This window comes from Martes martes (assembly GCF_963455335.1).
Source record: "Martes martes genome assembly, chromosome: 16".
Lineage (NCBI taxonomy): Eukaryota > Metazoa > Chordata > Mammalia > Carnivora > Mustelidae > Martes > Martes martes.
This window is the reverse complement of record NC_137904.1, coordinates 28450825-28468911: the sequence shown is the minus strand read 5'-3', so window position 1 is coordinate 28468911 and position 18087 is coordinate 28450825. Positions and strand designations below refer to the sequence as shown.

At 43.5% G+C, this 18087-nt stretch overlaps 2 pseudogenes across 2 annotated transcripts; both read left to right on the top strand.

Moving 5' to 3' along the window:
• Window positions 1-4957: 4957 nt before the first annotated feature.
• LOC308357158 (DNA repair nuclease/redox regulator APEX1-like) lies at window positions 4958-12263 on the top strand (annotated as a pseudogene). Its single transcript has 2 exons — window positions 4958-4973; window positions 11776-12263. The product of its transcript is annotated as a DNA repair nuclease/redox regulator APEX1-like (transcript).
• A 5225-nt stretch (window positions 12264-17488) lies between these two features.
• On the top strand, window positions 17489-17873 carry LOC308357730 (large ribosomal subunit protein eL32-like; annotated as a pseudogene). Its single transcript has one exon. The product of its transcript is annotated as a large ribosomal subunit protein eL32-like (transcript).
• Window positions 17874-18087: the final 214 nt, after the last annotated feature.

The following is an 18087-nucleotide window of genomic DNA, read 5'->3' as shown; positions in this document are numbered from 1 at the left end:
GGTACCCTGTGGTTCCTTGGGACACAGTTTGAGAACTATGGATCTAACACAGAATTATTTTCAGGGACAATTATTTTGAGGGACAAAACTCTTGAGGAAAAATAAAACCCGGTTCTCATATTTTATATTACTTAGTGTGAATGTTAACAAACTGTATATGAAGTTAGTATTTTTATTCATTTATTTACTTATATTTTAAAAACGATTTTATTTATTTATTTATTTAAGAGGGTGCACCTGCGCATGAGCAGGGGGAGGGGCAGAGGGAGAGGGAGAAGCAGACTCCTTGTTGAGCCTGATAGGTGGGGCTGGGGGGGGGTGCACCGGGGAGGGGGGTGGGCGGGGCATGGCTTGATTCTGGGACCCGTCATCATGACCTGAGCTGAAGGCAGACACTTAGCCAACTGAGCCATCCACGTGCCCTGACATTCCTTGGTGCACTTAAAGTCTGATGTGGTTCCCTGAACTTAAGATATATTCTAACTTTTTGAACACATTATTATAGAAAATATCTTGTTTGCATTGCATTTGAGTTTTGTCTTGAGGAGGATAGGAAGCAAACATTCATCTCCTAATTGTGTACAAAAAAGAGAAAATGAGACACAGAGAAGAAGAGTTTAGCATCACGCCGTAAAAAATTAGAAGGCATCACCTACTCATCTGTGTTATAAAAAATCATGTTAGCATCTTAGTCTCTAACCATCATCGTTCTTTTGACAATAAGGCGATAATATGAAACAATCAATAAATTTTTAAATGCCCATTTTTACAACGATTTTTCTATTAAACTCAGTATATGTGGGTTTTTTTGCTCAATAATTTAACTCTTGATTCTGACTATGCTGACATAGTCAAAATAACGCCAGCCTTGGGTATCCCATGAATGATGTGACTGACGTATGCTTAATGACAGAGGAGGGAAATGCTCACTGTTAGATCACTCCTAGAGCCATGATAACGGGTTTACTTTGATTAGTGTGACATCAGAGTGTATTAATAGCATGAAGAACCAAGGAAGTTTCGCTTCACTGGGCCATCATCATTTTGATGGTAGATTGACCCAACAAGCCTGGGGTTCCCAGAGCACTGAGTAAAAGAACTCCGAAGCATCTTTGCAAAGCTATTCTGCAGCCCAGACTGAGATCTTCCTTGGGGCCTCCTTTATTCTAATTAGGGAGAAACTATAGACCTTGCCTTCGACAGCCACTTAGCTCCATGTCGCCCCTTTCTTTTCACTGTTCAGATTGAGTACCTGGGATTCTTTAGGGTAGAAAGAAAGGCATTTCCCTGGGTCCTTGGGGAAAGCAGGGAAGTCTAAGATAATCCCAATGGAGAAGTGGTTTTTTATAGATTCGAATGCTAGACCTATTGTTGCTCAGGTATCTTGAACAATTGTCTCAGGACTGAGCCATAGTTCCCCATCCAAAGTTTCATTTAAATGTCATGATGAATTGGTTGCAAAAAGAGGATGGAGAGGAATGTGAAAGGGTTAGTAAAACAAAGAACCATAAATCATCTCTGGTGCAGTGAGCCCCTATCATTCAGCCTGTGGGCTTCTTGTCAGAGGAGCTACAGAGAGAAAGAGAAGAGGGATAGGGTCTTCCCACTGTGGGGCGGCAGCATCCCCCAAACCGGGAGGGCCACTTGCTCCCAACCAAATCCTTCCTGAGGTTATTTATTTATTCATTTAGGGAATGAGTGATAGGGACAAGGACATCTCCATTGTGTGGTATGTACTATAGTCCAGGTACCCAAGCTAGATGCTATTGGGGTGGGAGGCGGAAGGGAGCGGGGACGTAGGACCGAGATGGATAAGATACAGGACCTGTCTTAGTATTTATTAGACATGTCTATGGCAAGACTCTGTCCAGCCCTTAGCATAAACACTGGTCCATAATGAGGGTGTGTCTCCCTTTGTAATACAGATGGATTTCTGAGCCCTACCTCATTAAAGTCAATTTCCATCCAGCGATTCTCTACATTCTCCATAAAGCCGTCCGTGTTCCTCTCGGTTGGAATTCATTTCCTCCTCCCTCACATTCCTGTCATCCTCTCTTTGCGTACATACTGTATCTCCGTCAGCAGGCCTTTTGGAGGTCACCATCCTAGGGCGGAAAGTAGAAAGAGCCTGGGCTTGGAGCCAAATGGGCTCAAAATAGAATCCCGGCTCCACGACTTATCAGCTGCATGCAATCTGGGTTAGTTTCTCAACCTCTCTAAGACTCACTTACCTCCTCTGTAAAATGGGAATAAAACTAGTTCCTATGTTTAGAACTTTGTGACGATGAAACGAGATATGGTGTGTTGCTATTTAGAAAAGTGCTTGGAATATAATAAGAAGCATTTGGGAGTAGATCGTCATTACTGTTAGGTGCTTCACAGGTGAGGAAACCAAAGCTCACAAAGCTTCGATAACTTAGCTGCATTATAACGGGGAGGAAGTATGGCACTGCTCTCTCACATTCCTTTCCCGCCATTTACGATGTAGACAATCCTGAGGAAAATAATTTCATTTTTCTTAGCCTTCATTTCTTTGTGCAGGGAGACAATGGTGACTTCGAACATCCGTCCCACTGCTTATATTATGAGGATTAAAGGAGATGATGGATGTGAAGAGCTTGGCACATGGGATGCTCTCAGAAAATTGAAAACCACTATTTTTTACCAAAAGTCACCCAGATGACAAGTGGCAGGACCTGGATTTAAATGTAATGAGTCGGACTCCCACAACCTTAGGCTTTTCTATTAAAGTCACCACCAGTTCCCTCGCTGTCTGAACTGGAATTCTAAAGAATTAGCAGATGCAGTGAACATTTAGAAGGCTTTTCTCAAGTGCAATAAAATGGGTTTATATTCCTCTTTTGATGACTGCTTTACCTTATTTCACAAATAGGTATTCACACACCCATAATCTTGAATCTAGGCTTTCCTGTCCTAATCAACTATATATATATCATATCGATATATATGCATATACATATAAATTATATGTGTGTGTGTGTGTGTGTGTGTATTTAATACAGTTTTTTTCCCCCAAACTCATAGAATAGCCAGCATCTCAAAGGAACATACTGCTGACTTCCCAACTCACAGAAACCTTCAAAACACTTGCCTTTAAAAGAAACCATCATCCCAGGGAGAGCATTACAGGGATTCTCTTGTGAGGAGGACTAGGGTTAAAACTCAAGCATGTGAGGGTGCCTGGGTGGCTCAGTGGGTTAAAGCCTCTGCCTTTGGCTCGGGTCATGATCCCAGGGTCCTGGGGTTGAGTCCCGTGTCGGGCTCTCTGCTTGGCAGGGAGCCTGCTTCTCTGTCTCTCTCTGCCTGCTTCTCTGCCTGCTTGTGATCTCTGTCTGTCAAATAAAAAAATAAATTCTTTTAAAAAAACAAAACAAAAAACCTCAAGCATGTGGAATGAAATCCAAACAAAAAGGAAAAGCAAGGACTTGCCTTCTTCTTCCCGGCAAGCCCTGCCTTGCAATACTGCCCCTCCCTGTCCCCAGGAGGGGCGAGAGCCCAACCAAGGGTCAAGGAGTGGTGACCAGGTTAGCAACAAGGGCAACAGAGGGAGGAGACAAAGGAACAACAAGTGGAAACGGCTGGCTGAATGCCTGAGCATGTTTCTTTGCTGAAAGAGAATGGCCCGACAACCGCTCAAACTGGGAGAGAGGAGGGCAGAGGAGAAGAGGACAGCTAATGGATGGGGTGGCCCAGCAGGGGTCAGAGGTCATGAGGGCAGTGAGCGAACTAATTGGCCACTCTGTGCATATTCACTTTCTGCTTCTAGCCTACAGCTGGGCCTTGAGAGAAAGCCCTGGGGTTGAAGCGGGCTTTATTCATCGGCCAAGATTTGAAGCTGACTGGAGAAAAGCAATGAAACTGAAAAGTGAGATCAGGACCCTCTTTTTTTTTTTTTTCTCCAGGGTCAGCTGACCAGGAACAGCCTTCTGCAAAGGAAAATGCTAGATTCTACTCCATCTGACCACTCATTCATTCATTCACACCTCCCTTCCTCCTCACCTCCATATGTTAACTAGACATTAGTTAACCAGAGTGTGTCTCAGGACGCACTCCCGACGGGAAAGAACTGTACACACCTACAGTTTAGAACACAGATTATCAGAGTGAGTCCTGGCTTTCAGGGTCATCTGACACTGCTCTCATGTTTCATACTGAAGGAACAGGGGAGAGCAGTTTGCTCAGGCTCACAGAGAGGTAGCAGATGGGGGAGCAGAGCCCCAGCCTTCTCACGCTGTTCAGCGATATTTCTATCACACTCTTCTCAGAAACACATTAACTTTGAAAACTTGTACCGATGGGTATAGCTAACAGCCCGGCCTCTGGCCAGATAGCCGGGGCTAGAACGCTGGCAACCAGCTCTGGGGCCTTCAGATGGTGACTTAACATTTCAAAGCATTAGTCGGCCCATCTGTGGAAAAAAGAGGGTTGTTCTATGGATTAAATGAGGCAAATGCATGTAAAGCAAACACGTGCTTCAATAAATGTTAACTATTACTATTACTACTGCCATGACTTGAGAGCCCGGGATAGACTGGGCTTACGATGATAAGCATGAAGCCCATTGCACACCCATCTGTCTTCCCCTGCGGTCTCCATGGCAACCTGTTCCAACGTGGAACTCCTCGTTCCCCCTCAGTTAAGAGACTTCATGAGGATCAGAGGGAAACTGGGGAGCCCTATCTGAACTTTCTGCAGACAGATCTGTCCAAATTTGGATCGAGCGGACTTGCGGGGAGTCAATACATGCAAAGGGCTGAGAAGAGTGCCAGGCACTTGGAGAGGACTCACTCAAGTTAGCTCGTGGTTACTACTGGTGTTGTTACTGGGGAGGTGGGTAGCTCTTTGTCATTGCAGAGGTTCAGGCGTGAAGACTGGCTTACCCGTGGTCAGGAACGTTGTCAAGGAGCTTCACAGATGGGAAGGAAGTTTGGCCAAGATGAGGTCTGAGCTTGGTAAGTTTTCTTCGTAGCCTTTTTGTCTACCTCTTCCCAGAGCTCTGAAGCAGACCATCACTCTGATACCATTACATGTGGATTCTGGAGCAGGTTAAAAGATGAAAATACAGAAGAGATGTGGACCTTCTACAAACAATGAGCTCTCCAACCCCACCTGGGACTTTACATTAGGAACATCTGGAGTCACAGAGTGGAGACCATGAGCTTCGACCCCAAATTTACTTATTTTTTCCTTTTTTAAAAATTTAAATTTTAATTCTAAAATTTTTTAATTTAAAAATTTTTTTCCTTTTTAAAAAATTTAAATTGAATTAATTAACATACAATGTATTACTGATTTCAGATAGAGGTCAGTGATTCATCAATCCTATGTAATACCCATTGCTCATTATATCACGTGGCCTCCTTAATGTCCATCACCCAGCTACCCCATCCCCCCAGTCCCCGCCCCTGCAACAAAACTGAGTTTTTTCCCTATGATTAAGAGTCTCTTACGGTTTGTCTCCCTCTCTGGTTTTGTCTTGTTTTATTTTTTTCTCTCTTCCCTGATGATCCTCTGCTTTGTTTCTAAAATGCTACATATGAGTGAGATCATATGATAATTGTCTTTCTCTGATTGACTTATTTTGCTGAGTGTAATGCCCTCTAGTTCCATCCATGTCGTTGCAAATGGAAAACTTCCATTTTTTTCTTTCTTTCTTGTTTTTTTGAAATATGGAACGCTTCACAAATTTGTGTGTCATCCTTGTGCAGGGGCCATGCTAATCTTCTCTGTATCATTCCAATTTTAGTATACGTGCTGCCGAAGCGAGCACCAAACTTTCATTTTTTGATGGCTGACTAGTATTCCATTGGTTCAACCCAAAATTTAACTTTGAAGCTCCCTTTGGTCATCTGTTTTTCCCACTTCATTCATTCATTCATCTTTGAAGTACAACTTAACAGACAATAACATGACAGATCTCAAGTATTCAGCTCAGTGTGTTTTGATAATTACATATACTCATGTAACTTTCACTTACAGCAAGTATAGAACCGTCTATCACTCTGTTTGTCCTTTCCAGTCAATCCCTTAATCCTTCTCTTTTCTTTAGGCAACTCCTTCTTCTATCACCCTTGATTCATGTTGCCTGTTACTGGATTCCACACGCTTTTGTATCTGGCTCCTTTTCTTAAGCATATTTTTGATATTCATTCACATTGTTCATGACTTAGCTGTTCATTCCTTTTTATTGAATAATACTCCATCGTATGAATATACCACAACTTATCTATTTTCTTGGAATAGACATTTAGTTTATTTCCAGTTTTTGGCTGCTATGATTATTCTTTTTTGAAAAATATTTTATTTATTTATTTGACAGACAGAGGTCACAAGTAGGCAGAGAGGGTGGGGGGGAAAGCAGGCTCCCCGTTGAGCAGAGAGCCTGATGTGGGGCTCAATCCCAGGACCCTGGGATCATGACCCGAGTGGAAGGCAGAGGCTTTAATCCACTGAGCCACCCAGGTGTCCCTCTTTTTTTTTTTTTTTTGCTATGATTATTCTTATATATTTTCCTGAGCCCCATTGCGTTTATATTTTAATTATGAAACAGATACAGAACAGTTTAGAGAATATTACAGATACTCATGTTTACTTCCCATATTTAATAAAAGTTAACATTTTGCCATAGCCAGTTCTTTTTTGAAGAAAGTTTATAGATTTAGTTGAAACCCACTCTGTATCCCTCCCCACTCCTCTTGCCCTCTCATACTTCACCAGTATCCACTGTTCTGAAGTTGGTTTGAATTCATTCTGTGGTTTTATGTATTTAAGAATATGTATGTATGGATCGATCTGTTTTCATCTAATGTGGTGGCCATTTGGTGGGCCCTTTCCATCCAGAGGGCCAGGTCTTCTGGGAAATTTTTCTTGGATTATTTATCTGAGCGTTTCCTCTCTTCTGCTTTCTTGGCTCTCTCTGGAACTCCTATAATTTAGATATTGGGCCTCCTGCATTGGTCTTATTTTCTCTCCTATGTTTTTTTTTTCTCTTTCTCTTTAATTCAACTTTCTGGGAATTTTCTCAGCTTTATTTTCCAATCCATTTATTAAGTTTTCCATTGAAATTGTCATATATTTTTAATTTCTTTTTTTAATTTTAAATTTCTAACTTTTTTTTTATTCCTCAAATGTTCATTTTAACGTTTCCCCTATCTTGTTTTATGGATGTAGTAATATCTACTCTTACCCCTCTAAGAATAGTAATTATAGTCCTTTTATTATTTGTTTCGATTTTTTTTTGTTTGTTCTTAGTTTTCTTTTCCTGCTTAGAACCTGTTTTCTCCAGGTTGCCTTTTCCCGTTTCTTTTCGTCTTTATTGTCTTTGTTAGAGGTCTTTCCTTAGGAGTCTGGTGATGCTAAATGCTCACTAATATTTAAACATAGGGCACTAAAAAACTGAAAGTTCTGAGTTTGAGGTTATGGTGCTCACTTACCTGGCTGGGCCATGTCCTTGGGGGAACGCCGATGTGAGAAGTACTAAGATTTTCCCCTTGGACTAGTCAGAAGCCCTTAGAAGCATTTCCCAATCTCCTTCTCGGAGGGTACAGCCTCTCTTCAGTTTATCAGGATTTACTATATAAACATTCACTTAATTCTCTTGCTCTGTATAATAACTTGCTCTCACATTTGTCTGCTTTTTATTTTTCCACAGACTCTTTGTTTTAATCTCTTAAAAGTTCTGGCTGCATGAAGCAAGAAAGGAAATCTAGGAACCTATTGGCTTTTTAAAGATTTCTATCCAGTTGTATTTATCACTCTGTCTTCATCCTCATTGCCCGAGGTATCTGGTAGACCAAATCAGGTTACTTCCCAGTTTTCTCCACTTATAGATTGATATTCAGCTTTCTTTGGTTTTCTGAGTCAGTTATCTCCCATTTGTTTGCTTTCTGGCTTCCAAAGTTCTAGTGCTATAGTCTTCTCTCCCATTCTCCTTATCCTTGTGAGTTTATGCCTTTTATAAAAAGAATCTGCTGTCATCTTTGTGAGGTTTTTGGAGGAAATGGCAGAATGCTCAATATGCCACGTCTTTACCGGAAAGTCGTTCTTATTGTGATTTTAAGTCACGTTTCTCAAAATACTGGTGAGGTCAAGTAACTTTGCATTTGTTTCTTGTCTATTGTGTTTCTTTTTCTGTGACCTGCTTGTTCATATTCTTTGTGTATTTTTTCTCTTAGATTGTGGGTCCTTTTTAAAAAAATGGATTTGTTAGGGACGCCTGGGTGGCTCAGTTGGTTAAGCGGCTGCCTTCGGCTCAGGTCATGATCCCAGCGTCCTGGGATCAAGTCCCACATCGGGCTCCTTGCTCGGCAGGGAGCCTGCTTCTCCCTCTGCCTCCGTCTGCCAGTGCACGCTCTCTCTCTCTGACAAATAAATAAATAAAATCTTTAAAAAAAATGGATTTGTTAGAATGTGTATATAACCTGGAACTCGCCCTTTGTTAATAGTATTCTCTGAAAAGGTTTTCTCCCACTTTGGAGCTTGGCTTTTCACTTTGTTGTGTTTTGTTTTTTTCCTTTTTCTATTTCAATATAATATAGGGTTCCTGGGTGGCTCAGTCGGTAAAGCATCTGCCTTTATGTCAGGTCATGATCTCAGGGTCCTGGGATTGAGCCCACTGTTGGGCTCTCTGCTCAGTGGGGAGTCTGCTTTTCCCTCTTCCTCTGCCCCTCCCCCTGCTCATTTGTGCTCATGCTGTCTTTCTCAAATAGATAAAATCTTAAAATATATATATAATTAATATTTTAAGCACATTTAGTATATTAAATCTCCATTTTAATATAGTCAAGTGTATTCTTTATAGTATTGTGCTTTTAGGTTCTTACCTAAGAAATCCTGCCCTACTCTAAGGCCACAGAACTATCCTCTGATATTTTATTCTAACAGTTTAAAAATTACGCTTTTTCACATCAAAGCCTTTAAGTTACTCTTTATATAGAGTGTAAGATAAGAAGGTAATTTTATTTTTATTTTTACATATTGACAATCAATTGTTCTAGCATCACTTATTGACTATCCATCATTTTCCCAGTCATCTATGATGCCATTGCTGTAATTCTTAAATGCATGCGTCTATTTCTGAGCTCTCTATTCCATTTCATTGCAGTTACTTTTCTCTTTCTGTGTCAGAATCACACTATTTTAATTACTATAGCCTTATTAAAAATTTTCACTTGTGGTAAAGCAAATGCCTCATCCTTCTTCTTCAAAAATGTCTTTACTATTCTTGGCTCTTTTCTGTCATATTTTAAGATTAGCTTGAAAGTTTCCTATACACAGATATGGCCAGGTTGAGATTGTTATTGGAACTCTATTGAATTTATAGGGTAATTTGGGATTTAAAAAATAATATTGGGTATTCCATCCATGAACATGGTATATTGCTCTATTCATTTAGACCTTCTGACTGTCAATGAGGTTTTATAATTTCTCCATTTGAATCAACGCTTCTTTTATTAGATCCATTGCTGGTACCTATATACCTTTTAGTTTTTGTGGATATGGTGACAGGAACTCTTAAAGATTACACTTTCTAATCCGTTTTTGCAGGTATATAAGAATGCTTTTGATTTTTTGATATGCTGAGATTGAATTCAGCAATCTCTCACGATTCTTGTGATAGTTACAATAATCGGTGTACAAATTTCCTTGGATATTCTATGAAGACAATCATATTGTTAACAAACAGCAACTTTGTTTTTTCCTTTCCAATCATTATACCTTTTATTTCTTTTCTTGTCTTGTGGCATTGCCTGGGATAGCCAGTAGAATATGGATGAAAGTGGTGAAAGTTGATAGATGTTAGTTAAAGGAACATGTCACCTTTACTATGATATGTCACTAGAGCTGCTGGCTCTGGAACTATGTTGTGCCTGGTGGGTCTGTACCAGCAAAAGGTATATGTCTTTGGTATCTGAGAATAGGCATTTTTATTCTCACTTAATAGACAAAGAAACAGAAACTCAAAGAGGTAAATAACTTATTAAGACCACATAGCTAATAAGTGGAAGATTCAAACCAAAATCTTCGGATTCACAGTCAAACACTATTTCCATGATTCCAAACTTCCTTCTGGCTCCCTATCTGTGCTAATGGGTCACCTTTCTCAGACAACACACTGCATCTTAAAAGAGATTATTTCAGAACAAACAATGCTTTTACCCAGTTAGATGCCTCTAATAGTGGGAGTGTTAGGCAGATACTGTTTTGCCTAAACAGAAGACTTGTCCTACTTATAATTAACAAACAAACAAACAAAAAAAATAAAACCTCACAGACTCTTAGAGTTGAATGGTTTCTTATCTTTTCCAACCTCCTATTTAATGTAGTTATCCCTATACCCCATTGCTGAGATCACCCTCCAGCCTTTACCTACTGCTAGGGTAGGTTTGCTTCCTTGACAAACAGTTGAATAATGGTCGTGTGGATCCACATTCTCCCCACAATCTGGTCCAGAGAGCAATCCATTTTCTCCTCTACATTATACCTCTTCAAGTATTTGTTCTCCTTAGATCTTCCCTGTGAGACTACCCATCTCTAGAATGTTTGCTATTGTCTACATGAGATTATTTCCAGACTTTTCACTATTCTGATTATTCTCCTCTCAGTGCTTTCCAGTTGCTCACTGTCCCTCTTGAAACCGACGCCCAGACTTTAAAGTGCGGTCTGATTGCAAACAAGTGGAGCTCTTTTGTCACCTGATCTGGACACAGTCACTTCTATTGATGCACTCTAGATTTTTGTCTTCTTAGCAACTATGGCACATTGCTGACTTAAGTTTAGGGTTCACTCTTTGGCTTTTTTCCCATTCCATCCCCTGTATCCTTTCCTGCAGCACTTCAGAGCTCTCTAGGTCAGGGCAAGGTCTGTGGGGAGGTAGCTAGGACAGAAATCTACTCTGTGACAGGGACAAAAGGGGAAGGATCTGCAGCTTGGACTGCCAACAGGTAACCCAGAAACACCTGATTAGTCAGGAATAGATGAATTCATCTGGGGCTGCTGTCCTGGGACAGAACAAAAGTTAAATTTCAGAGCATCAGTACTTTGAGATTTTTGCTATAGAGTTTAAATTTCCTACAAGAAACCAGAAATCTCATGATTTTTTAAAAACCTTCTTTTAAAAACCTTCTTAAGAGGGGCACCTGGGTGGCTCAGTGGGTTAAGCCTCTGTCTTCGGCTCGGGTCATGATCTCACGGTCCTGGGATCGAGACTCACACGGGGCTCTTTGCTCAGCAGGGAGCCTGCTTCCCCCCTCCCTGCCTGCCCCTCTGCCTACTTGTGATCTCTCTGTCAAATAAATAAATAAAATCTTAAAAAAAAAATAAAACCTTCTTAGGAGATGATAGAAGAACCCCAGGAGGGGAAGGGATAGCAGGAATCAGAGTTCTCTGCTCAGCTTTATTGACAGGCCAGAAGGTTTAAATGAATAGAGCAACATACCATGTTCATGGATGCAATACCCAACATTGGTTTAGTGGGGTTACCATCCATCCATCCTACTATCTAACACAAATGAATTTCAGGAACATGCCTTTGAGACGGAAATCCTAGCTGCCCAAATCTCCCTTGCTCCTGTCCTGTTTACAAACCCATACTTACAAATCAATAAGCTTCCCCCTACCCCAACCTACATTCCTTGTCTCCACCAAATAGTTGTAATTTTGCCTGGACAGTATTTACAAGGACAGCATCGTGTGACTCCAGTGTTGACAATACAATAGTGTTAACTGCAAACATGAGATGGCAGGAAGTCTAAGTGATTGTGGCTGAATTTGACGCATTTGTGCTGGTAGCAGCCTATGTACCTAATGCAGGCCAAGGTCTGTTACGCTTGGGGTACTGGCAGTACTGAGATGAAGGCTTTCGCAAGCTCCTGAAGGGTTTGGCTTCCCAGAAGCCCCTTGTGCCATATGGGGACCTCAATGTGGCTCATGAAGAAATCGACCTTCGCAACCCAAAGGGAAACAAAAAGAATGCTGGCTTCACTCCACAAGAGCGTCAAGGCTTTGGGGCATTACTACAGACTGTGCCACTGGCTGACAGTTTCCGGCACCTCTACCCCAACACAGCCTATGCCTATACCTTTTGGACCTACATGATGAATGCTCGATTCAAAAATGTCAGTTGGCACCTTGATTACTTTTTGTTGTCTCACTCTCTGTTACCTGCATTGTGTGACAGCAAGATCCATTCCAAGGCCCTGAGCAGTGTCCACTCTCCTATCACCCTACACTTAGCACTGTGACACCACCTCCAAATTACTTTAAACCTGGGAAATGAGCCCCAAGCTAGCTTTAAAACTTAACTTCCCCAAACTTCTTTAAAAACAGATATAGATATCTGCACTGTATTTCCCTTCTAAAAATATAAATCCTTCAACCAAGCTCTTACTGATGCTTTTCTTTAAACCCCCAGTTTTTTCTTTTTCTTTTCTTTTCTTTTTTTTTTTTTTTGCCTTACACAAAAGCTATTGCTGACTTCCTTTGAACTGTCCACATGAAAACAAAGAGCCATAGTTTCAAAAAAAAAAAAAAAAGGTACCTGTCATCCATTTTCTAAGTACTAAGTACTTGATATATCTTAACTCTTTTTGTCTTGGCAACAGTCCTTTGTGGTAGACACTATTATCATTTTTTTACAGGTAAGGAAACTGAGGCACGGAGTTTAAGTGTCTGCCCAAGGTCATGCAGCTGAAAGCCGTGTGTGGGATTGGACTCTGGGAGCCCCTTTGTGGTGTCTGGGCTCTGAACCACCATAGGTGCTGTGTCTTTAGATGGGGAAGGGACCTGCTGTGGATGCTCCATGCGTGGGACCTGCAGCCCCAGACCTGAGTTCCCACCCCAGCTGGTTCCTTCACCAAATAGTTTCCTCTAGTCATAATCACCAGTGACATTCCTTTCCAAGGGTAGGATCTTCCAGTAGGCTTCAGCTCCTTTATAGATGAAGAAATGTGAGATCTAAGTGTTAAATCATGTCCTCAGGGTCATGCAGGCTATAAATGACAGAATTAGGATGTGAACCCAGCTCTGGGTGACTCTAGTGTCCCCTCAACTTCCCTTACACTACGGTGCATCTACTGTGGGGCCATCTCTTCAGAAAAAGCCTAGACACTCTCAGTATCCTCTTTCATAGGGGATGAAGAATGTGGGGGGGGGGCATTCTTCAGGGAAAAAACCATCTTTGTCATCATTATTACCAAAAATCATCTTTGTCATCATTATTACCATCTTGTTAAAGGTCTACCAGTATGCTGGATGCTACAGTCTGGGAAGACTTTTCACGCCTCTTTGAGGATCCCTGAAAATATGAGTGTTTCATCATTGATCTGGCAGAAGGAAGTTAAAGGGTAAGTAAGTCTTCAGCAAGTCCTAAAATGGGTTTCTCCATTTCTTGAGCTGATTGGCTGGATTAATTTACTGTTTCTCATATACTATTCTCTGGTCTTGCATTCAGATCAAGCATAAACTTTTGCTTTCAGAATGTGAGTCTAGGGCGTGATTCCTAGAGAACCACAGGCTGGTTCTGGGATCACTGGGCTATGCATATTCCTGAGCACACATATGTGTAGGGACACACGTATACACGGCATGGACAAGCACACACACACTATACCACCACGTTCGTGGCAAGCAGTTCCTGGAACCAAGGGTTGCCTTCAAGTGAGCAGCTAGTGCATGGGGTTGCAGTCTCCATTCCCGGGGACAATTGTATGGCCGGTTCCACCAGCCTGTGGTGGGGTGGAGCCTGCCCTCTCAGACCGATTCCTGGCTGGGACAGTCCTTCCAGAGGTGTATCCAGGGGCCTTTCAAGGCCTTCTCAACACATCCCCTGGCCTGGGCCTTGCAGGGCAGGCAGCAGCAGTGCCCACTTCTCAGCCCCCATGGAAGGGTCCCCGTGCTCTCTGCTGCCCCCTCTGGCCAGCCGTCCTCTTGCAACAATGGAGGGATGCCTTCTTAGGTCAAAAGGGAAAGCATTATTGCTGCTCTGTGGCCAGGCAAACAAGCCGCTGGCTTTGAAGTCCCAGGGGGGATGTGCTCAGGCTGGAGTGGTGAGTCTGAAGGAGCTGCCTCCCCCAAGCCTGGCTGTGTTTGTTAACTCCACCCTCCCACCCAGGTCTGCTGCATTTGATGTTTCAGTGGGGAAGCCGGAGGAGGGAGTCCTGCTCCCGGGGTCCTCAGAGGGCTGTTTTCAAGTCTTGCTGAGCCTGCGGTCCTACTTGGGAGCTGAATACAGACTAGGGGCTGAGTCCAGAGGAGGCCTGCCAGGGAAGTCCTGCCCTTCGAGGCAGTCAGCTGGGATGTGGCCACGGGCAAACCGCAGAATGTGTTACTTCCCTTGGGCCATGTTTTTATTCAGGTGGCATCAGGTAAGAATGAACAGCAGGGGAAGACTGGAGGGAGAAAGAGGCACCTAAAGGCAGCATTGGTGCCTTCAGTGGCCATGGGCCTGCCATTGCCACTTACAGAGTCTCCTTCTTCCCTTCTCCCCTTGACCACCAAAGCAGCACAAGGCGGCCATTTTGCCTTTCCCCATTCTGCTGTGCCTCTGCCTCAGAAGCTACAGAAATGACAGAGACCTTGCCCACCTGGCCCCTCCCCCAAGCAATAAAATGCAGTGAGTGAGGACCTCTGGGGGTGGGGAGAAATTTCTGGAGAGTAGAAACCTGGGTAAGACAGTGCTCCCCCTGGGGTGGCTCTCTGGGCTTGCCTCAGGATTTCACTGCATTCCAAAGCAGGTTTACGGCCTTTCAGGCCTGGGCCACAGGGAACAAGACAAGGGATCAAACATTATTATTAACCGGTTCAATATCCCATACGAATATTGGCCATGAACAGCTTCCCCCGCCCCTGCCTCTCTCCTCACTCTTCCTGTTCTCCCTCCCTTCTGAACTCCTCTGTTTGCTACACCCAGATGTGCACACTTCTGCCAGATTCTCCCCTCCCCACAATGCCCCTCTCCAGTCTGTCCCTGCTTTCCTGCCCCCTGCCCTCCCCCCAATATCATGATTGAGAAAGAGCTTGTTGATAAGACCTGGAAATCTGGAGTTATAAATCCTTCTAGCACAGCCGCCCTATCTCCATGCTGATGCTTGTGGTGCCACAGAAAGGAGGCTCACCTGCTTGTGACCCATCCCCTACCTCCCCGGCGTTCTCCAATTGTCCTCTGCAAACATGGGCCAATAGGCCAATGGGAGGTACCTGTCTCAACAGGTGTGAGCCTGGTCTCACTTTCCTACAGGGTGATGGGGAGGTCACCCTCCAGCCCACCCGCTCTGGGCATTCCTGTGATTGTGAAAGGACAGCCGACGCCACTCTCCTTTTGGTTCTCCCCTGATTGCAGCTGTGGGAGGCCAAGCCCACCTCAATGGCTTTAGAAGTTTCCAGGTTAGCTACTGGGTGCCCTGGCTACAGCGCAGGAAGTGCTTGTATTGTCTGGGAGGGTAGCTTTCCCTGCTAAGCCATAAGCCCCTTGAGGGAAGAGAGTGTTTCTTATTTGTCATTGAATCTGTATGCCCAGTAGACTGCGCAGAACACAATTACTTGGTAAACGACTCAGAACTATCTGGTAAATTGCTGTCATACTCATCACCAGGAAATATTTACTGGGGGAGTCTCATGTGCAAAGACCCTGCTAAGCAGGAGGCAGCACAAAGATTAATTAGACATCATTCCCGCTTTCAGGGGCTTATCCTGGAGTCAGGGAGACCTAGAGGAGTTCGCTTGCCAGGCGGTCACAGGAAGGAGCTGGAGCTGGGGGCCCCAGGGAATCTGCTTTGGTAACCAAAGTTTGACAAAGAGTAAACTTAAGCAGATAACCCCAGACCCAGACCCGGTTCACTGGGGATCTCTGCATATTCAGAGTAGAGATATTAACTCACTGGCTATCTGCCTGTCTAGCTTTTTCCTATGTCATGTCAGTGTCCTCGTCTCAAAAAGGTGAATAAAAGTAAAAAAAGTAGAGTCTCTATTTGGAATGAATTCCTTAAGCTGGTAGCCTGGGCACAGAGGAAGTAAAACTTGCCCCCACCACATGTTAGGTGGGCCTTGTGGTTTGGTTTGGGCTCCTCATGGATCTGCAGCCAGAGCTGCCACTGCCCTCAGGAGGAAGGAAGGAGGAGGTGCAGGTATCCGTCTGGAGTTCAGCTCATCCTAACCCCCCTTAACGGAGTGGCTCATCTGTGCTGGCCTCGGGAAAGAGAGGAAATGAAAATGGGAGTGTAACTCTTCTTCTAGGAAAGGCGATGTATGTCTCTGAGAACCTGGGGGAAGAAGGACAGCAAGCTGATCTCTTGGAATCTGAGGGTCAGCCCAGATGATGGGAGAGACTGTTGCTGTAGCAATGCCATTGTCTCATCAAGGTCACCCTCTCTGCTTGGAGTGAGGGTCTAGCATCATGCATGGATGGTGGGGGAATCATCAATGGGTGGCATTTTCTGCACAGCTCTTTTGGGGGGTGCTTCTGAAACTGTTTCTGTAACTGTTTCTACTGAAACCCCATTAATGGCAGAAAAGAGCGAATTTGCGTTTCCCAAGTGTTGTGGGGTTTCAGATCACTGCAAACAGGAGATTTCTTTGAAGCCCCATATTTTATCTCAAAAATGTGTGCAAATTTTGCACCATGATCATACATATGCTTTTATATTTTAAAAAAATGCAGTTAAAATTACTTATTTCTGAATAAAATTGATGCCTGGAGAAGATGAGCTATTTTTCCTAAGGCCTTTTGTATTCCCTATGGCTCACTGCCCTATGTCCTAGTTTGTGAACATGCCTTTTAGGACATCAGACCCATAAACACACACACCACATTCAGGGGTACCATCCTGAAGTGGGTCCCTGACCTACTTCCTTTGCCATGCCCTTGATACCAAAACACTCCTCTGAGTTTGTCCTATGCTGCCCTGGCCACACACTCCTCCGGGCTGACCCACAGGATCATCCCTTCCCTTCTGGACTTATCCTGGTTCTTCTTGCAGGATCTGGAGGTCAGGTGACCTGTAACACTCTTCCCCAAATGTCTAGGGACAGCGGCTCTAAACCTTTTTGCAGTGTCCTTCACCAGGAATGGGCAGGGCAGGCAACAGCAGCATGAGATCCTGAGGGGCTTGAAAACAACTCCTGAAGTGGGTACTTCAGGACCTAATTACCTAACAGGCTAGGAATTGCCCTTTTGCCCTTGGTGGGCTTTAGCTCTGTACCTAACCTTGCTCTCCCTAACACAACTGTTCCATCTGTAAAAGGGAACCAGGAATCAAGGCTGCTGTTTATCTGACAAGGTAGAAGCTAGGTGATCTGAAGTCCACTGTACGTTGTTATGGATTCAGGATATCAGTGGTTTTCAGATTTTAAAAAAATGCAACCCATTGATTTATTCATACCTGCATTTACACACGTGTTTATTCACTCTTGTGAAATAGTGGAGCTAGAAGAGTGACCAAGAGGGACATGGTCTGGGCCTCTTTAGGGCGACATGTCCACCCTCAGACCTCTGGGGAAGCCCAAGCTTGTTAAAAAGAGGACCAGCCATTTGTCTGGCACCAGTCAGACCAATATGTCAAAATTAAATTCAACTGGTGGAAATCCAGAGGCATTGACAATAGGGTGCACAGAAAATTCAAGGACCAGATCTTGATGCTTAACAATGGTAATGGGATCAACAGGAAAATAAAGCACATGCTGCCCAGTGGCTTCTGAAGCTCCTACTCCACAATATCATGTGGAACAAATCTTACTGTGCAGAGACTGCTTGCAACATCTCCTCTAAGAACCGCAAAGCCACTGTGGAAAGAGCAGCCCAGCTGGCCATCAGAGTCACCAATCCCAATGCCAGGCTATGCAGCCAAGAAAATGAATAGACAGCTTATGTACATGTCATATTTATGTTAATAAAACCATAAAGCTACAAAAAAAAGAGGAACTTACAAATGGCAGACAGAATTAAACAAATAGTCTCCAAGGATGTGAAAGAACCTCAGAGAGGGCCGGCCCAGGGCCTTCTGCAGCCTGCTAGCTGCTCCTGCCCCGGAATGTTCTGTCTGGAAGGATAAGTACACGAACAGCAGCTTCTGG